The sequence below is a fragment of the Halichoerus grypus genome, chromosome 2, assembly GCF_964656455.1.
Source record: "Halichoerus grypus chromosome 2, mHalGry1.hap1.1, whole genome shotgun sequence".
Lineage (NCBI taxonomy): Eukaryota > Metazoa > Chordata > Mammalia > Carnivora > Phocidae > Halichoerus > Halichoerus grypus.
The window spans coordinates 176,325,253-176,331,252 of NC_135713.1; the positions used below are offsets into that span (position 1 = coordinate 176,325,253).

At 50.2% G+C, this 6,000-nt stretch overlaps 1 protein-coding gene across 4 annotated transcripts in view; it reads right to left on the bottom strand.

Moving 5' to 3' along the window:
- The window catches only part of YPEL2 (yippee like 2), a 61,966-nt gene extending 57,745 nt beyond the window's left edge, over positions 1-4,221 (bottom strand). The window contains exons 1-2 of one of the 4 annotated variants that reach the window (XM_078064474.1): positions 4,064-4,220; positions 2,117-2,196 (exon numbers count right to left, since the gene is read on the bottom strand). The gene's annotated coding sequence lies outside the window, so the exon portion shown is untranslated. Of the gene's footprint in view, positions 1-2,116; positions 2,197-3,153; positions 3,203-4,063 lie in introns of those variants that run through there. The other 3 variants (XM_036106116.2, XM_078064467.1, XM_078064485.1) reach the window with 3 other exon arrangements.
- Positions 4,222-6,000: the final 1,779 nt, after the last annotated feature.

The window sequence follows — 6,000 nt, forward strand, 5'->3', positions numbered from 1 at the left end:
AGCCATCAAAAGGAATAAGATCTTGCCATTTGCAACGACGTGGATGGAACTGGAGGGTATTATGCTGAGCGAAATAAGTCAAACAGAGAAAGACATGTATCATATGACCTCACTGATATGAGGAATTCTTAATCTCAGGAAACAAACTGAGGGTTGCTGGAGTGGGGGGTGGGGTGGGAGGGATGGGGTGACTGGGTGATGGACACTGGGGAGGGTATGTGTTCTGGTAAGCGCTGTGAATTGTGCAAGACTGTTGAATCTCAGATCTGTACCTCTGAAACAAATAATGCAATATATGTTAAGAAAGAAAAAAAGAAGAAGAAGAATGTAGCAGGAGGGGAAGAATGAAGGGGGGGAAATCGGAGGGGGAGAAGAACCATGAGAGACAATGGACTCTGAAAAACAAACTGAGGGTTCTAGAGGGGAGGGGGTTGGGAGGATGGGTTAGCCTGGTGATGGGTATTGAGGAGGGCACGTTCTGCATGGAGCACTGGGTGTTATGCACAAACAATGAATCATGGAACACTATATCTAAAACTAATGATGTAATGTATGGGGATTAACATAACAATAAAAAAATTTAAAAAAAAATAAAAAAATAAAAAAAGAGGATTCCCTTTCCACAGCTTTAGACCCCTTCCTGCTAAGGGAATTCAATTGTCAAGAGCACCTAGTGGTTTGTCAATGGACCCTAAGGAAACGCCAAGATAATTTACAAAGGAAAACAGATCCTGATCCTCCATTAGAGTCCTACCGGGACATCTCTTCCCTCTACTTTTCTATACTAGGATATCCTATCCTTTGCCATCCATTTGTTGCTTTCTTTTTTATTACAGGCTCAAAACTAAACATCTTAAATATGAGTGGCTTGACCAAACTGAACATTATTCATTTCAACAATCTTACAGTTAGTATTCCCATATAAAGCATACCCTTGGCAGGAAGGACCATTGTTGAATTTGAATTTGGATAGAGTTCTATTTGAAGCTAAATGCAGCTTTGATTAACTCAAGGAAATTTCTTTTACCCACATGTTTGGACTCAATAAGAGGGAAACGTCTAACACGTGGATGCATCAGGTATGTGTATGTTTGTGCTTGAAGGTAGAGCTAGAGGTAACTAACAAGATTCACCTGCGCATAGGAGCCAAGATGTCACCACAGGAAAAGAACCAGGGCTGAGGTAGGCAAGGAGGTCAGGGGAACTTGTGCCTTTTATTAACAACTGTTGACAGACAAACCCCTGACTCCCCCCATGCTCCCAAACAAAATCACCAGCCTGCCTGCCCTTCCCCCAGGCCACATGGCCTGGAATACCCGGCTATTAAACAACATCAACATTTTCTGCTGGCCAATTGTTAATACCCCAGGCATAGTAACTATGTTGCTGCCTGAAAACTATCTGAATTTTAATGATTTTTATATTTTTATATGTTTTAATGATTTTAATAATCTATGAATAGTACAGCAGACTCACCAGCACTACTCACAAACCCCAACCCCACGCACCTAGAAACATCCAGCCATACAGCACACCGAACAGCAGCCCTCAAATGGACTGGGCAGGGTGGTGTGGGAGGGATGGGGGTCAAGGGATGGCCAAGGCTTCACAGCAGCTAAAAGCAAACACCATACCCTTGGACTTTTCAAAGCCTAGGCTAGTGTGACTAGCAGATGAGTGATCTTGGGTTTGCATAGAGTAGGTCACATACATGACTAAGGCTTTGCATGCCTCATATCCAGTTAATGCCTTTCATTGTTCATTGCCCCCAATTCCCATTAGACCTGGGTTTCTTATTGACCACCTGCATCACAATCTCATGGTCCACTTAATAAAAATGCACCCCACTGAGAATAAACATCTCCAGAGTGGACTGACAGACTGCATTTTTGAACACTATTCAGATCATCTTTGTGCACATTCAAGTTTGAGAACCTCTATCCTAGAGCAATGTTTCTTAAACTGTGGGTCATCACCCAATCACCCATTTGGTCAAGAAATCACATTAACAGGCCATGACCAGCAGTTGGGTTGTTTGTTTGTTTTTAATTAAGAAGAAAAAACTATGTAGAGAGCACACTGCAGGTAGCTACGGCAATTGTTTCCTGCAACTTACCACAGTTGTGGACCTCAGTGCACTGATGTAAAAGGTATTCCTTACTTTGGATCCCACTCAAAAGTTTTGAAACCACTCTCCTAGAGGGAAGAAGGAAAACAGTACTCTTGTGCATGATGTTTTATTTTCCATTTTCCACCCCTAACTCCAAGCTTTTTTATTTTAGTTCAAGCACAAGATACCAAGACAGATCCCAGAAATTCTATTATCAAATCCTAAACCTATAAGGCAAGTAAGTTAAGGAGAGGTATGAGCCCACGGCCCCCACTCTTGCCTGAGACCCCTACGATGGAGCTGGGAATAAAGGATGGTGCCAAAGGGAAGTCTGCACAACTCTCCTCAGGCTGGACCTGTTTCTTGGTAAAGAGTTTATAGCCACTCTTATCACAGTTCAGAGGAATTAAAATGTTCCTCATCAGGGGCAAGACTCAGCCTTAGTTAAGTGCTAAGGAAATGAGGAGAGGAATAGACAGAATTCAGATTCGGCCCACCTTCGCATCCTGTGGCAATGATGAAGTCAAAGGAAGGCTAGGGAGTGGTCATTCAAGCCCACTGATTACAAGGCCTGGAGTTCTCACAACCAGGAGAGTACTGAAGAGCATCAAGCATGTGAGGTCAAGTCCCTCCCCAGAGCCAGTGACAGGAGTTACCTCCAGCAAGTCACTTAACTTCTAAACCTCCTAAGTTCCTTGCTCTGCCCATGTTCTGTCACCAAATGGGGTACAGGGAAGCAAACAACTTCCCTGCTTGCCCAACGCTCTAGGACAGGGAACCCCATCTTGCTGGACCAGAAGAGAACAAGAAGAGAGGAAGGGCAAAGAAAAGATAAACCGCTAGGTATCTTGTTAGCGTTTAGATTCACCAGAAGCAAGGACTCACTTAAAAGAGCTTCATGACTCCAAGACAGAAAATTGACAAGAAGACCGAAAAAGCAAAAACCCCAGCAAACCCAGGAGCAGTTTCGTGTGCCATTCATGGCGGTGGGACTGTGGGAGGGTCTGCAACTTGCGACAGAGACAAACGTAGGACACACTCACTTGGCTTTTTAAGTGCTTGTAAGCTGAGAGTGAAGTCAGAGTGGCAGCCTCCTGGGTTTCGTCCAAAAGAACAGGTGGTTTCCCCAACCCCCAACGGGAGAAAAGCCACCACTTGAGTCAAGACACCCAGAGGAGGTCAGCGGCCAAGGAGGGTGAACTTGAAGCAGTGAGAGATCGGGGCTGCCCCTCAGCGCCAGTTTCTCGGAGGTACTCGCTGGAGAGGCCCCTACATTCCGTCGGGCAGGAGAGAACTCGGCGCCCACCCCCTTGGCAAGGACAGTGGGGAGGCTCCGGGAAGCGGCCAGGCAGGAACTCGGCTGCGGTTACCTCGGCCCAGGGCCTGCCAAGCGCTCCTGGGAGTTTCGAGGGCTGCCAGTCCCCCACAGGCAGGGGCCCCGAAGGCGGCGCCCCCGGACCCAGTGTCTCCGGCGGAGACCCAGCGTCACCGGGGACAGAAAGCGCCCGAAGCAACGCCCCCGGACGCCACGGAGCCCGAACCCGCAGAAACTATGCTGAGAAGCAGCAGCGACCCGGTGGCCAAGTCCCATCCGCCAAACCACGCACCCTAGACTTGCCCGGCTCCTCGCACAACTCCCCGACCCCGACCCGGGCACCCGCGCCACCACAGGTCCCTCCGCAGGCAGCCGCCGGGGCCCGGCAGTGTTTGTAAACAAACCGGTCACGTGGCCCCGGCGGCCCGCTCCCGCCCCCCTGCGCCCGCGGCCCCCACGGGGACCCCACGCCGGACCCCGCCTCGGCGGCGCGGCGCACAGGGCGCCGCGCGCTCCGCCGGGGCGGGAACGGCGGGGCTCCGGGACCGGTGCCCGGCGCCGGGTGCCAGGCGCCCGCGCTGACAGCGCGCCCCACGCCCACGCGCGCCCGGCCCGCGCCGCGCTCCAGGTTTGCCTACCCGGCAGCAGGCTGCCCCGTCCGGCCAGCGCTGGGCTCGGCTCCGCCGGGGTGCGCAGCAGCGAAGGACCGCCCGGCTGGCTCCCCGGCTCCGGGCGCGCTCTTAAAGCCACAGTCTCCGCGACTGCCGCCGCCGCCACTCCGCATCCCTCCGGGTCGGGGCCGGGGGCTGCCCTGTGACGGACGCGCGCCCGCGCCTATCCCCTCGTCTCAGCACATAGCAACACGCCGCGGGTTGGCTCGGCACGGCCGCAGCCCATCCGCCCCGAGCCAATCATCGAAGGACGGAACTCCGCCCCCCGCTTCCCCAACCTCCCCCCACCCCCCACCCCTCTGCCCTGGCCGGGCTGGGGTGCGGGGAGTGCGCGAGTGCCGGGTCTGGCCCGCCACGGCTCAGCCGGCGGAGCTTGGCTAAGCAGGGCAGCTGGCTGAAGGAACAGAGAGAAAGAGTGAGAGACAGAGTGATGAGGTCGGTTGGCTTTCAGTGCCTGGGAGGAGACCGTTTATTTGCGTTTGGGGTTTGTCCCCAGGTCAAGGCTGGAATTCCTAGAACCTAGGGTTAGGAGTGGGGAGGCTGTATAGTACTTAGACTTGTAGGGCCAAAACAGTAACTCCCTCCTTACACCTTAGCCGTTTGTAACTCAAAGCCTAAGTTACCTGAAGAGGTCCTCAGGACCCGGGCCAGCTGAATTTAATAAGATAATGCCAAACCAGCCCAGGCCCTACTCAGAAGCAAGGCATTTCTCCACTTCTCTCTGTTCTGCCAGTAATTTCAGCGAGTTAAAAGTAGGAAAGATGTGGTAGGGGAATTGGAAGGCGCCCAGCTTCCTACTGCTGCTGATTTTCCAAAGCTTTTGAAGGGAAATGCGGATGGTTAGCCTAGAAAAGTAAGATGGTCAGTGACCAGAGGGGAGGAGCCCACTTTCTGGATCACTGCTTTTCAAGGAAGAGAAGGTTAAAAAATAAGCCCAGGCAGTCAGGAAATCCAGGAAGGGACCAGGTGGGTGGAGTGGGGCAGTCTCCCTGCAGGAAGACAGGTCAGTTTGAGAAAGAATGCTGGCAGGGCTGAGGGGAAGAGAGCAGCCCAGCCTTTTCACTTCACCACTAAGGTTCTGCAGTTCCTCAGAGAGTAGTAGGAAACCCCATGTTTTTTATTGAGCAGCTCTCAGGATGTGAAATGCCCCTGGAGGTACAGCTGACTCCACCCCTTTCCATATACTGGTTTGCACATAAACTGAGAATGTTACTGGGGTAGATCCCCAGATGGCTCTAACTTCACCTGCAACTCTATCCAGCTGTCTTTAAAATATATCTGACTCAGATATACAGATGAATATACGTTGCATTCATATTGTGTTCGGTTAATATACCTTGCACTGTTGGATATGAATCCAGTCCTAATGTCAGTAAAATGTTTGTAAAAACAACAAAAATACACATTCTTTCATTAGATATTATCAGTCTCAAATTTGCTGTTTGGGTGTAAGCAGGAGCACCATGTCACTGTTAACTGTTCACTTTTGACAAACTTGGAAAGTCTAAAGCTGAAAAGAAAAAGAAAGCTTTTCAGATAAGAATCATGAACAAGAAAGGTTTAACAATCCTTTATCTAAAATGTGATAGACTCTTTAGATTATCGAGAGGTTGATTTCTAGCCCTGATGTGCCTTCTGGGCAAATTTCTTCGTGTGTGTGTGTGTGTGTGTGTGTGTGTGTGTCTAGGACTTCGTTTTCACAGTTGAAAACAAGGAAGATTGAGATAGCATGATCTCTAAAGTCCCTTCCCCTCCAAAATTGTAAGGAAGGCCAGGAAGTCAAACTTGTTACAACATTTCAGCAATATTCTCCTAGTGAATATTTGTGTTGCCAGATCAACACTCCCCAACAGTAGATGCTGCATTAGGTCTAACACCCTCGGATACCCGGATGTTATGTAACA